Source organism: Oncorhynchus gorbuscha, linkage group LG07 (assembly GCF_021184085.1).
Source record: "Oncorhynchus gorbuscha isolate QuinsamMale2020 ecotype Even-year linkage group LG07, OgorEven_v1.0, whole genome shotgun sequence".
In the NCBI taxonomy this organism is placed as follows: Eukaryota; Metazoa; Chordata; class Actinopteri; order Salmoniformes; family Salmonidae; genus Oncorhynchus; species Oncorhynchus gorbuscha.
The window spans coordinates 64,098,935-64,116,312 of record NC_060179.1 but is presented as its reverse complement, the minus strand read 5'-3'; positions in this window follow the sequence as shown (position 1 = coordinate 64,116,312).

Here is a 17,378-nt window from a genome sequence, read left to right as displayed (position 1 = left end):
ATTTTTGAATGTTAATTTCTTAAACTTCAATCACTGACAGCATTAAATACCAGGCTCTCATTAATGTGAGGTAAACATTTTAGTCTACAGTACAGGGAAACCTTAACACCTGGACAACTGGTTTGACCTTTAACCTCTCTCTCCTTCTCTCTCCCTCCTCCCTTTGTCTCTGAAGCTGCCTCTCACTCTTTCTCCCTCTCTGCCACTCTTTTTGCCTCTCCCTCTTTCCCTCTCTGTCCCTCCGCCTTTGCCTCTCCATCCCGCTCTCTCTCTCCCTCTCTCTCTCTCTCTCTCTCATTCTCTCCCTGTATCTGCCTCTGTCTCCTGACTCTCCCTCTCCCTCTCCCTCCTCTCTGTATGGGTTATATGTGGGATTTGAGTGGTTAAAAGCTCTGTCATTACCAGGTGTGAGGCAGACAGTGGCATGTATTCATGGAAGCCAGGCTTCCCCATAATAAATAAAAAAAAAATATATATATATATATATATATATATATATATAACTTTCATCTCTGTGTTTCATAACTTTTTTCAATTCGCAAGAGGCTAAATGTATCTCACAGGAGAAAGCCTCAGAGTGAGTGAAACAGCGCCCATCTGTCTCTCTACGTGTAGGTCATCTATCTGATACTGTCTGGTCCGAATGAGTATGACGTTGTTTCCCACCCGTAGCATAAAATGCAAGGGAAGCCAGAGAGCATCAGGCCTCCCTTGACAAAAAAAAGTATTAAAAAGTGCAAATCAGCATTGAGATAAACTGAGCGAGCTCAACTATGAATGGTCCTGGCAAAGGGAAACCAGGTTGGATTTGGCGTCTCTCCTATCAAATCGCTTTGAGAGCATATGCTATTAACAGAAACAACTTCAATTGCTGCATCTCATTGTGTTGCTGTCCTCCAGTGGCTAGATAAATAGCTAGCTAAAATTGGCCCTTTCCTATATTAGCTATGGATGGAGATAGGGATTTAGGCTTACTTAATTGGTTTTACTTAATTCTCCGTACTGGCCAATGATTATAACGACGATTCTGATCAAACCATTAATTCATACATTGTTGTGCCCCCAGCCTGAGAGGGTGGAAGTCCCGTATGTAGCTACATGTAGAAGGCTAATGTTAACTAGCTAACGTTACTCGTGAATGGTAGTTTATGTTTTAATGGCATTTTAACCAGGTAGCCTAGGTCAACAAAAAATAAAAGTGTGTACTGTACGACAGAGTGATAGACCGTTTCAGAGGAGGATGGCATTAGCGTTTCTCTACAAGTAGGGTGTGTAAACATGTTTTTCTACTTGCATGAACGTGCGTCCACACACGCACGCACGCAAACAGAAATCAGAACCATGGACAGCAACGTCATATTTAGCTGATGTTGATTGGACTAAATTATTTAGGTATCTTTTAGTTGTCACTGTATTAGACTAAGCAGAAGAGATTTGATGATGAAATGGTACTGGAATAGTGGAGGCAGCTCCTATTTTCTGTGTGGTTCCAAATCAATAGTTGTTTAGTGGTCCGAAATTGTTGGAAACATTCACTTGCTTGACCATGCTGTAGATCATGTAACTATCTGCTACTGTAGATGCAATATGCTTTGTGGACTTCACTGGACAGAGGTTGCTAGCCGGTTTTGTGATAAAACAAATGAGTGGTTGAATTTATTCTGCTACTGTTTTCTTATTGTTTCGACACACACACACACACACGCATATATATATATATATATATATATACTGTACATATACATACATACAGTGGGCTCCAAAATTACTGGCAATGCACAAACAATACTTTAAAAAATATAAACAATATAATTATAGAGATAAACTCAAAATACCAACATGTGAGAAATATTGTACTTTTTTAATGTTTCAATGGAACCCACTAAAATCATAAAATTATTTAATACAAAATACATTTCACCAAAATCAAGGTTTCATAATTATTGGCACTCCTCATTTAGTACTTAGTGCAACCACCTCTGGCAAGGATAACAGCATGGTGTCTTTTTCCTGTAATGTTTGACAAGGTTAAGGAACACATTTGGAGAGATTTTGGACCATTCCTCTATGCAGATCCTTTCAAGATCCTTCACATTCTTGGGTTTGCGCTTATCATCTGCCCTCTTCCACTCAGCCCACAGGTTTTTGATTGGATTGAGGTCCGGCGACTGGCCATGGCAGAACATTTATTTTGTTGTCACAGAACCATTTCTGTGTGGATCTTGAGGTATGTTTTGGGTCATTGTCTTGTTGGAAGGTCCACATATTGCCAAGTTCCAGCCTTCTGGCAGAGGCAACCAGATTGTCAGCCAAAATTGCCTGGTACTTGGTGGAATTCATTATGCCACCTGTGCCCCTGGACCTCTGGAATTAAAACAGCCCCAAAACATCACTGACCCACCACCATATTTCACCTTGAGTATGAGGTGCCTCTCCTTGTATGCATCTCTGTTTCGACCAATTTTTGAGACCAATTTTGGTCTCATCTGACCAGAGCACCTTCTTCCAATCATAATTTAAGTGACCTTTGGCAAACTCCTAGCGCTTGCATCTGTGTCTTGGGGTCATTCTTCTGGCAGCCCTTCCAAAGAGCCTGTGGTTGTGGAGGTGGTGTCTGATGGTGCTTTTTGAGACCTGGTGACCCCAAGACACCACCAAGGCCTGCAATTATTTCACAGTGATTCTTGGGGATTTTGTTGCTTCTCTCACCATCCCCCTCCCTATCCTAGAGGGCAAAATGCATTTGCGTCTTCTACCCGTGAGGTTTTCAACTGTTCCATATCTTTTGAATATACATATATATATATATATTGTCTCTTTTGAACTGCCAGTTCTGTTCTTTTCTTCATGGTGTTGGATGACAAAGGGATGTGTGTTACCTCATTTTTATACCCTAGCAAAAAATGAAGTGATGTAATGGCTCAATATAGTTCCTTAACACTTGAATAAACTTAAATAAGTGGAATTTAATTCCTGGTTTAATTTTGGTCACTCCAGAGAACGCGTTTCCACTGTTCCGGAGTCCAATGGTGTAATGAATACTCAGGGAGAAAAAGGTGTAGATTCACATGCAGAGCGCAGCAGGTGTTTATTTCGCCTTCACAGATGGCAGGAATTATGGTCACAGGCAGGCAATGGTCACACACAGGTAGGCAAACAGGCAGGTGAATCAAAACTAGGACTGCAGGCTATAACTGGTTCTCAACAAATGAGCTAGGAAAAGGCTTAGTAGAGTCAAAATGAACAAAACAGAATGAACTGAGCTAAATAAGGAGCTGATGAGACCAGGAAAGTAACTAACACAGGTGAAATCAGTTAATAAAAATTACAGACAGGGCTACATTCAAGATCACAAAGAAACAGAACACAAGGTTGACTAAGAAAATAAATACAGAACCTTACAAATGGTGGTGAGCTTTACACCACTCCAGACTACACTTGGCATTGCGCATTGTGATCTTAGGCTTGTTTGTGGCTACTCCACCATGGAAACCCATTTCATGAAGCTCCCAATGAACAGTTCTGTGATGAACAGTTCTTGTGCTGATGTTGCTTCCAGAGGCAGTTTAAATCCTGGTAGCGAGTGTTGCAACCGAGGACATTTTTACACGCTAAGCACTTCAGCACTCGGCGGTCCCATTCTGTGAGCTTGTGTGGCCTACGGCTTCCTTCACGGCTGAGCCGTTGTTGCTCCTAGACGTTTCCACTTCACAATAACAGCACTTGCAGTTGACCAGGGCAGTTCTAGCAGGGCAGAAATTTGACAAACTGACTTGTTGGAAAGGTGGCATCCTATGATGCTGCCACCTTCAAAGTCACTGAGCTCTTCAGAAAGGTAATTCTACTGCCAGTGTTTGTCTATGGAGATTGCATGGCTGTGTGCTTAATTGTATACACCTGTCAGCAACTGGTATGGCTGAAATAGCAGAATCCACTCATTTGAAGGGGTGTCCACATATTTCTGTATATATAGTGTATGTGTACAGTATTTCACACCATGTTGTCATATACATTTGAGTATAATGCTTGTATGGATGTCAACCTCAATACATGATCATGTCATCGTCACCAATCAACTGCATTACACATTAAAACAACGTCTACTCCACCAGCGATTTCTATCTGGCTAGCTATTCTAGCAGCTTTATCCGAATGGGGGTTAGCAGTTGGCAAAACAAAACAAAAACGTGTATTATGCTATGAAAACAGCATAATATATCAAATTCCTATTTTAGTAACAACATTGTAGGCCTGTAGTACACATGGGTCATTTTACAAATCCAGTTCCTTTTGAGAAGTGTAACTTGGTCAAGAAAACTTTGGATTTCACAAAACGTTTTAATTCTGTCATAAAGAGCACATGTTTAACTTCATTTTTTTTTAAACACATTTACCCATCTCAAGAGGTTAAATAAAAAAAATACTATAGTAAGTGCCTACAGGCTTGACGATTTCTTCCTATATCAGCCATATATCCCTTGGTGACAGAAAGAAGGTATGCTTGACCCGCTCAGTTTTTCACCACTAAAAATCAGAAAATGGCCAAAAAGAGCAGAACCAGCTCACATGCTTTTACTCTACGATCGGACTATTTTATGTTCAATATTTATTTTGCTAAACATATTTAAAAAGTAATAGTTTCACCTTATTAAAACGATAGTTCAGTTCCCGTAACAGGGTTTACTGTAATGAACTTCGTCTGCTGTTTGAAGAGAGTCAGACCGAAATGCAGCGTGTAGGTTACTCATGACTATTAATGAAGAAAATAGCGGTACATGAAATAACTGAAAATACGAAAACAACAAACGAGAGAAACTAATTACAGCCTATCTGGTGACTAACACAAAGACAGGTACAATCACCCACGAAATACAACGCGCACTCAGGCTGCCTAAATACGGTTCCCAATCCGAGACAACGAGAATCAGCTGACTCCAATTAGGAATCGCCTCAGGCAGCCAAGCCTAACTAGACACACCCCTAATAATACACACTCCCAATTAATACAAACCCCAATACGAAATACAACATATAAACCCATGTCACACCCTGGCCTACCCAAACAATTAACAAAACACAAGATACAATGACCAAGGCATGACATTTACCTTGTGAGGGACAGCCTTACTACATCACTAATCACCTGAAATAAAGAATGATCTTCAGAAATGACTTTGTCAAAAGAACACAATAACTAGGGCTTTACAATGATGCTGAAACCTGGGGAAATGTTGGAATTAAGAGGGTTTAAATCTTCCTAGAAGTGACACAAGGTTGATGGAGGGACATGTCAAAATACTGAATTTTGGCATTTTAGCCAGCCTTTATTCATATTAAAAATCAGATTTACTGAATTCTCCATGTGATCTACTGTATATTAAGGAGCACTTCATTTAATATAACAGTCTTTTACCGTTCAGTATTGGTGCACAATTTCCACTTAAAATATCAAAGGCACTCATTTTGTAGAACGACCCACATACATTATGACAGATTTGACAAATGTCCACTTAGTTGGATCAGCTTTTTTGAATGGGTGTATATGAAGCACCCTTGTGCTGTCCCCAACGGTCTGCCAGCCATTGATACCTTACTGTCTCAGTACCAGCGAGTTCTCTTCCCCTGCCTCAAGGACAAGTTATACAATCACCTATCTAAACCAGCGGGAAAAATCACCTATACCTACCATATCCTGTGTTATACATGGAGATGGCTCTTCTGACAGTATCCCATTTTCCCTGCCTGAGTAAACTGTTGCATCCATAGAGAACCCTATAACTCCTATCATTCTGCACACCAACATGGGGATTAAATGCTTTATGCCTGAGCAATCACATGGGTGGCAAATCATTCAAACATGCATTATCCCTGGTACAGTGATGTCAAACAGGGAAGCCACACAGTGGCATTTTGAGGTTTTTGTTACACACATGATGTGGCAGGAAAAAAAGGACTCCTACTACGGTACAATGGAGCCAACAACCACAACAACAACAAACAATCCTAACCTTCCCTGGTGTATCATTTCATACTGTTCTCCCATGTTGTTCATTTCTATTTTCTGTTTCCATATCCAAAGGCAAAGTCATCAGTGTTTAGCATTAATTTGAATAATTGCTAAAAGATTTTGTGGCAGGGAACCAGGGGCCTTTGAAAATGTCAGCTCCTTTATATTCCTCAGGCGAACCTTGAGCCTTTTAAATGGCAATGCATGATCTGACATTAATTGCTCAATATCAAATATCAGTACACCAATTGTTGCCTGCTAGCTTCATTGTTGCATGCTGCTGTTTAGTTTGAACTGAATTAAAACTAAACTAAACGCACATGAAGATACAGGGTTCAGGGGTGTTCTTATTCACAGCTGTGAAACTGAGCTTGCAGTTTGTAGGAAACAGAACTTCAGTGTGGGAACAAATAACCGTTCTGTATTATTGTCCCACACACAATCCACTATCGGTCGGTGAAAATTTAAACGTTCTCCTCTGTTTTGACCTGCAGATATCTGGGGAATGGAGATAGGGATGTGCCTTCACTCGCACAATGCGCTGTATTAGCAGGGTATGATTTGGACAAAAAACATTTTTATAATAATTCCCTCCAGAAATGAGTTATTAATTATTGTCTTATCTTTGCCCCCACCTCCCTTTGAAACAAGTCGCCTTTTACTCCGTCCGTGGCTTTGACTTTGTCGTTAGGCGTCCGAGTGATTGAGGGTCCAAGTCCTTGAGATCCAAGTCCGTATTATGGCAAGAACAGCTCAAATAAGCAAAGAGAAATGACAGTCCATCATTACTTTAAGACATGAAGGTCAGTCAATCTGGAAAATTTCAAGAACTTTTAAAGTTTGTTCAAGTGTTCAAGTGCTTTGAACACCCTTGGCATTCTAGGCCTTGATGACAGCTTTGCTCACTCTTGGCATTCTCTCAACCAGCTTCATGAGGTTATCACCTGGAATGCATTTCAATTAACAGGTGTTGACTCTGGGTCTTCCTTTCCTGTGGTGGTCCTCATGAGAGCCAGTTTCATCATAGTGCTTGATGGTTTTTGTGACTGCACTTGAACAAACTTTTTAAAAGTTCTTGAAATTTTCCAGATTGACTGACCTTCATGTCTTAAAGTAATGATGGACTGTCATTTCTCTTTGCTTATTTGAGCTGTTCTTGCCATAATACGGACTTTGATCTTTTACCAAATAGGGCTATCTTCTGTATACCACCACTACCTTGTCACAACACAAGTGATTGACTCAAACACATTAAGAAGGAAAGAAATTCCACAAATTAACTTTTAACAAGGCACGCCTGTTAATTGAAATGCATTCCAGGTGATAACCTCATGAAGCTGGTTGAGAGAATGCCAAGAGTGAGCAAAGCTTTCATCAAGGCAAAGGGTGGCTACTTTGAAGAATCTCAAATATAAAATATATTTTGATTTGTTAAAGTAAATCGCTTGATTGTATGGAATTAACATACAGTTTGTATGACCTATGGACTAGGAGTCCTTTATTCATACTGTATTAACTTTTTGTATTATGAGGATATTGTGTAAAGCTTCTTATTTTTTATATTCTTTTAATGATGGAACAACATGATTCAGCCTTCTCCAAACCTCTCACAGCAATTCAGTGGGCCAGGCTAGTAGGTCTCTCCTGTAAGAGGACCCAGGATGGAATTGGTTAATGTGAGATACATTTCTGCAGAAGGACACAGGCATTGGCCAGAAGGACACAGACATTGGCCAGAAGGACACAGCCATTGGCTAATGTGAGATAACTTTCTTCCCTTGATCAGATTAACAGCACCTAGCTTGTAAAAATAAATGTACTGGCCTGTCTGCCATTTAGAGAACTTTAGAATGGGCACACAGTAAAGGATATCGAGCGATTCATTCAAACACACCTCATCATTTATTCATGACACAGTGAGGGTGAGAAATTAAAATCCTTCTTCTTCACTGTTATAACTCAGAATAATGGATTTCTTTCTACCATAGACTGTGGAAGATAGTGGAACATATTTCCCTCAGTTGAGCCCACAAAAACCTAGACACATGCCTGGTGGGTAATATCTCTGTAACGTATCATCAATAACCCAACAACCAAACTGAGTGGCCCAACTGGCTGGGTGAAAATAACCTAACTGGTGATCTGTCCAATATTTACTCAAATGGTGTTGTTTTTAACCCAGCAGTTTTTTGAGTGTACTCAATCTTTTCCACTGGCTGGTCAGGTTGATCCTTTCTAACTGAACCAGGCATTTGTGCTTAATGGTCCTTGTATTCACGGTAACATGAGACATTGGCACAGCTGGATTTATTTAACTTCAATGGCTATTCATGGATTTCATAACCCATTGTTCAGACTTAAAGGGCTTTGTCAGATTTGTTTAACATTAGAAACTCATCCCTTATATCACAACAATTTCCCTAATTATGCTGTATACCAAGCCCCAACACTTAGGCTTAAGGTACCTGTAGATGTTATTAATGAAGTTAAATGAAAAACAAGTTGAATAGTGCTGTTGAAGGACGTGTTTTGTCTGATGGTTCATAGTTCATGCAGACAGACTTGGCTATGGCTGTATTGAATTGCATCTCAAATGGCACCTTATTTGCTATATAGTGCAATACTTTTGTCAAGGGCCCATAGGGCTGTCGTTTGGGAGTCACCTTTGAGGTTCTATGATGTTTTATGTGTTCTCATGAGATTTCCAAAAAGCCCGCTCTGAAGCTTTGCTCTTCCAATCACTCTCTCTACAGTAAGTTACCAATGGACTTAGTCCTATGTGTTGCCTAGAATGACCTCCCTTGGCGAACACATAGAATATGACCAGTCCAAAGAGGAGAAGACAAAAACACTGTACGTCTATAAATACCACCATCGGGTTGAGATGACGTCTCTTTGGCAGTGAGAGGGAAAAGTGAGTTTCAGTAAGATTGACAGTGACATTTAACTGGCAACTCTTTACCCTCTCATAACTTGATTAATAAGCCTCAAAACCCAAATGTATTGTTCTCTCAAACTCTCTTAATATTGAGATAATATGTCAGATGATATTTTCTGGAGTCATTTTTCATAATTGTTGAGATAACCCTCTTTGAGAGGGGTGGATGGGTGCACTGGGGGAGAGAAGGGGTGGGTGTAGCAGGGACAGCTGAGGTTTTGTATAAATTAGCATGTTAATACTGTCTGACGTTTACTTGAATAGTGGAGAGGGGGAACGTACAGTATTTGGTGAACATTATCATTATCAGCAGTGGGATGAGATGAGGCTAACACTTTAGCTGTAGTTCAGGCTAATTCATCTAATGAAATCAATAAAAGCAGTAAATATATAACATACAGTTGAAGTCAGACGTTTACATACATCTTAGCCAACTACATTTGAACTCTGTTTTTCACCATTCTTGATATTTAATCAGAGTAAAAATTCCCTGTCTTAGGTCAGTTAGGATCACCACTTTATTTTAAGAACGTGAAATGTCAGAATAATAGTAGAGAGAATGGTTTATTTAAGCTTTTATTTCTTTCATCGCATTCCCAGTGGGTCAGTAGTTTACATACACTCAATTAGTATTTGGAAGCATTACCTTTAAATTATTTAACTTGGATCAAACATTTTGGGTAGCCTTCCACAAGCTTCCCACAACAAGTTGAGTGAATTTTGGCCCATTCCTCCTGACAGATCTGGTGTAACTGAGTCAGGTTTGTAGGCCTCCTTGCTCGCACATGCTTTTCCAGTTCTGCCAACACATTTTCTATAGGATTGAGGTCAGGGCTTTGTGATGACCACTCCAATACCTTGACTTTGTTGTCCTTAAGCCATTTTGCCACAACTTTGTAAGTATGCTTGGGGTCATTGTCCATTTGGAAGACCCATTTGCAACCAAGCTTTAACTTCCTTACTGGTGTCTTGAGATGTTGCTTCAATATATCCACATCATTTTCCACCCTCATGACGCCATCAATTTTGTGAAGTCAAATGATGTCAATTAGCCTATCAGAAGCTTCTAAAGCAATGACATCTTCTTCTGGAATTTTCCAAGCTGTTTAAAGGCACAGTCAACTGACCCACTGGAATTGTGATACAGTGAATTATAAGTGAAATAATCTGTCTGTAAACAATTGTTGGAAAAATGAACTTGGAACTTGTGGAATGGTTGAAAAACAAGTTTTAATGACACCAACCTCAGTGTATGTAAACTTCCAACTTCAACTATATAACCTCAGGTGGGTTGTGTTTCCAACCCGTTTGTGTTTCAGGTAAGACGCCACAAACTGAACTGAATCTGAACTCGGCATTCAATGTAGGCTAACACCCACCCACTACGATGCACTGGCACAGCCACACACACACACACACGCACACACACGCACACATCCTACCCACTACACATATCTCAACATAATGAGATGTTCAAATGTTATTTGACTGAAAGAACGAGCGTTAGTCGTTTACTAGTTTGTATGAGCCAACATTGCATCGAGGGGTGTGTGTGTGTGTGTGTGTGTGTGTGTGTGCGTGCGTGCGTGTGTGTGTGTGCACTAATTGTCAAATATAACACACTCCATTTCCAATTAAATGCTGGTGACTAATTTGTCTGTGCAAAAAGTAGAATAATAAGAAATTAACAATTGTGAAACAAGAAAACAATGTCAGCAGGGACATTCTAAATCACAATGTTATTTACCTTGGAACGGCTGTCTGGAATGATTGTTGTTCAAACCAAGGTTTTCAAGTTGACAGAAGGGAAAATATTTCCAAGGTTGTTCACTTACCCTTCTTTACTTGTATTATGTTTACTTGTGCCTAATTCAGAACACAACGCCTTTTATAGAGTAGGCCTAACCTTACAAAACAAACCTTTTACAATGGCATATGGAGCTGTCCAATGTGAATCAAATCAAATCAAATTATATAGCCCTTCGTACATCAGCTGATATCTCAAAGTGCTGTACAGAAACCCAGCCTAAAACCCCAAATAGCAAGCAATGCAGGTGTAGAAGCACGGTGGCTAGAAAAAACTCAGTAGAAAGGCCAAAACCTAGGAAGAAACCTAGAGAGGAACCAGGCTATGAGGGGTGGCCAGTCCTCTTCTGGCTGTGCCGGGTGGAGATTATAACAGAACATGGCCAAGATGTTCAAATGTTCATAAATGACCAGCATGGTCAAATAATAATAATAATCACAGTAGCTGTCGAGGGTGCAGCAAATGTCAGTTGGCTTTTCATAGCCGATCATTAAGAGTATCTCTACCACTCCTGCTGTCTCTAGAGAGTTGAAAACAGCAAGTCTGAGACAGGTAGCACATCCGGTGAACAGGTCAGGATTCCATAGCCGCAGGCAGAACAGTTGAAACTGGAGCAGCAGCACGGCCAGGTGGACTGGGGACAGCAAGGAGTCATCATGCCAGGTAGTCCTGAGGCATGGTCCTAGGGCTCAGGTCCTACGAGAGAAAGAGAGAATTAGAGAGAGCATACTTAAATTCACGCAGGACACAGGATAAGACAGGAGAAGTACTCCAGATATAACAAACTGACCATAGCCCCCCGACACATAAACTATTGCAGCATAAATACTGGAGGCTGAGACAGGAGGGGTCAGGAGACACTGTGGCCCCATCCGATGATACCCGGACAGGGCCAAACAGGAAGGATATAACCCCAACCACTTTGCCAAAGGACAGCCCCACACTACTAGAGGGATATCTTCAACCACCAACTTACGATCCTGAGACAAAGCCGAGTATAGCCCACAAATATCTCCGCCACGGCACAACCCAAGGGGAGGCACCAACCCAGAAAAGATCACGTCAGTGACTCAACCCACTCAAGTGATGCACCCCTCCTAGGGATGGCATGAAGGAACACCAGTAAGCCAGTTACTCAGCCCCTGTAATAAGGTTAGAGGCAGAGAATCCCAGTGGAGAGAGGGGAACCGGCCAGGAAGAGACAGCAAGGGCGGTTCGTTGCTCCAGAGCCTTTCCGTTCACCTTCACACTCCTGGGCCAGACTACACTCAATCATATGACCCACTGAAGAGATTAGTCTTCAGTAAAGACTTAAAGGTTGAGACCGAGTCTGCGTCTCTCATATGGGTAGGCAGACCATTCCACAAAAATGGTGCTCTATAGGTGAAAGCCCTGCCTCCAGCTGTTTGCTTAGAAATTCTAGGGACAATTAGGAGGCCTGCGTCTTGTGATGTATGTACGGCAGGACCAAGTCAGAAAGATAGGTAGGTCCAAGCCCATGTAATGCTTTGTAGGTTAGCAGCAAAACCTTGAAATCAGCCCTTGCCTTAACAGGAAGCCAGTGTAGGGAGGCTAGCACAGGAAATTAGCACTAACTGAAGTTTGTTTAGTGCTTTATCCGTGTAGCCAGAAAGTAGAGCATTGCAGTAGTCTAACCTAGAAGTAACACAAGCATGGATTAATTTTTATGCATCCTTTTTGGACAGAAAGTTTCTGATTTTTGCAATGTTACTTAGATGGAAAAAATATGTCCTTGAAACAGTCTTAATATGTTCTTCAAAAGAGAGATCAGGGTCCAGAGTAACGCTGAGGTCCTTCACAGTTTTATTTGAGACGACTGTACAACCATCCTGATTCATTGTCAGATTCAACAGAATATCTCTTTGTTTCTTGGGACCTAGAAGAAGCATCTCTGTTTTGTCCGAGTTGTCAACATACTTGGTGTGCAAATGGGATCCCCCTTTAAGAATATAATTTGTTTTATTCTGTGAGGAAATTCTAATAAGGAGCTGTGCTAGCAACAAGCATATCTATTATAATATAATAATATACCATGTCATATTTATATATAATAATATAATAATATATAATAATATAATAAATAATATATGCCATTTAGCAGACGCTTTTATCCAAAGCGAGTTACAGTCATGTGTGCATACATTCTACATATGGGTGGTCCCGGGGATCGAACCCACTACCCTGGCGTTACAAGCGCCATGCTCTACCAAATGAGCTACAGAGGGAGAGAAAATAGGTCTACTGTTTCGGTTCCACGGTTGATACATCATCACCATGCATCTTCATTATGCATATGCTCATATGATTGCATTTCTTATACTGCGTTTGTTTGCGCGGCAAGGTTACTTGCTATTGCTTTTCAAACCAACATAAACCTGTATTATTTTGTGTCCTTTAAATTCTCCAGAATACAATGTGTTTAATAGAAAAGCCCTAACCTTCCAAAATGAACATTTTACAATGGCACATGGAGCTGCACACTATCAAATGAGAATGTCAGCCCACTTGCTTTGCACTCTATACAAATGTGACCACCCTTCCAGAATATAAAATTATACCTTTTTCTATGAGGATTCACACAGACACACTCAGAAGTTGTGCACTCTAAAGCTAATAGGGTCATTGTTCAGGGCTCTAGTCAGCCAAACAGGTTAGAGACTGTGCTTTTAAAAAGTGATTATGGCTACACAAGAGAATGTCAAGGATACAGAAGAATACAGGTTTATTGTTGTTTGAAAGCCACAATGCAACTTAGAAATTCACTTAAAAGTACCTAGACCAGAGAGTAAGATGGAATGAGGTGTGTTAACAAACTTCGGACCTCAAGGACTAACTCTGTTTGAGAAATGAAGTGCTTCTCTGATTCCGGAATACATTACAGGTACTATAGGAGGTCACTAAACACGTTCGTCCCATTAATCAGACACAATGTACTTAGTTAGATTGGGAATTATTTTCATGGTCTGCAAGGTCTAATTTATGAATGATGTTTCGAGTTCTTCAGTCCTTCAAGATACTTTCAAGTTTTGATCCAATAAAAACAGACTCTCCCTCTATGTAGTATAATATAATAATATACCATATCATCTCTGAACGTGCACCTACTATATTGGTTCCACATGCATCTTCATTATGCATATACTGATTATGATTACATTGCTGTACTGTTAGTACAGTAAGGGTACTTGCTATGGCCTACCTTTACCTTTTTACTGTTGCTTTAAGATGTTACGTTCCTTGGAGGTTTTGTTGGCTCAAAACATTTTTACTCAAAGTATCTTTGAAGGACTTAAGGACTTCAAACATCATTCATAAATTAGACCTTGCATACCATGAAAGTAATTCCCAATCTAAGTGCATTGTGTCTGATTAATGGGATGAACATGTTTAGTGACCTCCCACAGTACCTGTAATGTATTGTGGAATCAGAGAAGCACTTCATTTCTCAAACAGAGTTAGTCCTTGAGGTCCGAAGTTTGTTAACACACCTCATTCGATCTTGCACTCTGGTCTAGGTACTTTTAAGTGAATTTCCAAGTTGCATTGTGGCTTTCAAACCTCCATAAACCTGTATTCTTCTGTATCCTTGACATTCTCCTGTGAAGCCATAATCACCTTTTAAGTGTAATTAATATATTTCATATATTCTTTAGCAAAACAAAAATATTGGTTGTGTTTATGAAGGCCCTGGGTAACATTGGAATATGATATGTATTTTATTTTAAATAACACAATATCATTTTCCTTAGTTTATGTTACTGGAGATTTTGGGTTCGGGGGAGGGGGGGGCTAATGTTTTACGGGCTCCAAACCAACTGTGCTATTTTGTAAAATTTTTGGCATTGTTTGTTACTCATTTTGTATATAATGTTGTTCCTACCGAAAAGAGCTTCTGAACATCAGAACAGCGTTTACTCACCTCGAACTGGACTAAACATTTTTAGATGCAAAGGATATACTGCTTTGACAACACAAGGCCAAAATCCCGTCATCAGCTCGAAGAAAAGACGGAGGAAAAGGGGGAGGTGGGCGGGGTGCCTTGTAAGAATTTGCCGATGAGTAGGTAAACCATCAATTGCCTCCGTATTATTGGCCAATGTACAATCATTGGAAAACAAACTTGACAACCTACGACTAAGACTTTCCTACCAAACGGTACATTAAAAACTATAATATCTTATGTTTCACCGAGACGTGGCTGAACCATGACACAGATAATATAGAGCTGGCTGACTTCTATGTGCATCGGCAGGACAGAGCAGCTACATCTGGTAATATGAGTGTTGGGGGTGTGTGTCTATTTATCAATAACAGCTGGTGCGCAATGTCTAATATTAAAGAAGTCTCGAGGTATTGCTCACCTGAGGTAGAATACCTCATGATAAACTGTAGACCACACTATCTACCAAGAGAGTTCTAATCTCTGTTATTCGTAGCCATCTATTTACCACCACAAACCGTGCTGACACTAATACCGCACTCAACAATTTGTATAAGGCCATAAGCAAACAAGAAAATGCTCATCCAGAAGTGGTGCTCCTAGTGGCCAGGGAAGTTAATGCAGGCACACTTAAATCTGTTTTACATTATTTCTACCAGCATGTCACATGTGCAACCAGAGGGAAAAAAAACTCTAGACCACCGTTACTCCACACACAGAGACTCATACAAAGCTCTCCCACACCCTCCATTTAGCAAATATGACCATAATTCTAACCTCCTGATTCCAGCTTACAAGCGAAAACTAAGGCAGGTGACTCACTCAATACGGAAGTGGTCAGATGACGTGAATGCTACACTACAGAACTATTTTGCTACCACAGACTGGAATATGTTCCGGGATTCATCCAATGGGATTGAGGAGCACACCACATCAGTCACCGGCTTCATCAATAAGTGCGTTGACGATGTCGTCCCCACAGTGACCGTACATACATTTCCCAACCATAAGCCATGGATTACAGGCACCACCCGCACCAAGCCAACGGCTAGAGCTGCCGCTTTCAAGGAGTGGGACATTAATCCGGACACTTATAAGAAATTTCACTATGACTTCAGACGAACCATTAAACAGGCAAAGCGTCAATACAGGACTAAGATTGAATCCTACTACACAGGCTCTGATGCACCTCGGATGTAACAGGGCTTGAAAAATATTACAGACTACAAATGGAAACCCAGCCGTGAGCTGCCCAGTGACACGAGCCTATCAGACGAGCTAAATGTATTTTATGCTCGCGTCAAGGCAACCAACACTGAAGCATGCATGAGAGCACCAGCTGTTTCCGGACAACTATGTAATCATGCTCTCCGTAGCCAATGTGAGTAAGACCTTTAAACAGGTCAACATTCACAAAGCCGTGGGGTTTCACTGACATTTCCAACCTCTCCGTGAATGAGTCTGTAACACCTTCATGTTTCAAACAGACCACCATAGTCCTTGTGCCCAAGAAAGGAAAGTTAACTTGCCTAAATGATTCCTGCCCTATAGCACTCACTTTGGCAGCCATGAAGTTCTTTGAAAGGCTGGTCATAGCTCACATCAACACCATCATTCCAGAAACCCTAGACCCACTCCAATTTGCATACTGCCCCAACAGATCCACAGATGATGCAATCTCAATCGCACTCCACACTGCCCTTTCCAACCTGGACAAGAATGAGAATGGTGTGACTATACTGTTGATTGACTACATCATGGCGTTCATCATCAAAGTGCCCACAAAGCTCATCACTAAGCTAAGGACCTTGGGACTAAACACCTCCCTCTGCAAATGTATCCTGGACTTTCTTACGGGCCGCCTCCAGGTGGTAAGGGTAGGCAACAACACATTTGCCATGCTGATCCTCAACACTGGGGCCCCTCAGGGGTGTGCTTAGTCCCCTCCTGTACTCCCTGTTCACCCACAACTGTGTGGCCAAGCACGACTTCAACATCATCATTAAGTTTGCTGACGACAGAACAGTGGTAGGCCTGATCACCGACAACGATGAGACAGCCTATAGGGAGGAGGTCAGAGACCTGGCAGTATGGTGCCATGACAACAACCTCTTCCTCAATGTGCGCAAGACAAAGGAGCTGATAGTGGACTATGGGAAAAGGAGGGTCGAACAGGCCCCCATTAACATCGACGGGGCTGAAGTGGAGCGGGTCCAGAGTTTCAAGTTCTTTGGCGTACACATCACCAACGAACTATCATGGTCCAAACACACCAAGACAGTTGTTAAGAGGGCACACCTTTTCCCCCTCAGGAGACTGAAAAGATTTGGCATGGATCCCCAGATCCACAAAACGTTCTACAGCTGCACCATCGAGAGCACTGGTTGCATCGCCACCTGGTATGGCAACTGCTCGGCATCTGACCATAAGGCGCTACAGAGGGTAGTGCGTACGGCCCAGTACATCACTAGGGCCAAGCTTCCTGACATCCAGGACCTATATATTATATTAGTGTCAGTTCTCTCTGCTACCGCACTGCAAGCAGTACCGGAGCGCCAAGTCCAAGGCAAAAAGCTGCTGAACAATTAATCATATGGCCACCTGGACAATTTACATTGACCCCCCCACGGACCCCACCCCCACCCCACTGCTGCTACTCGCTGTT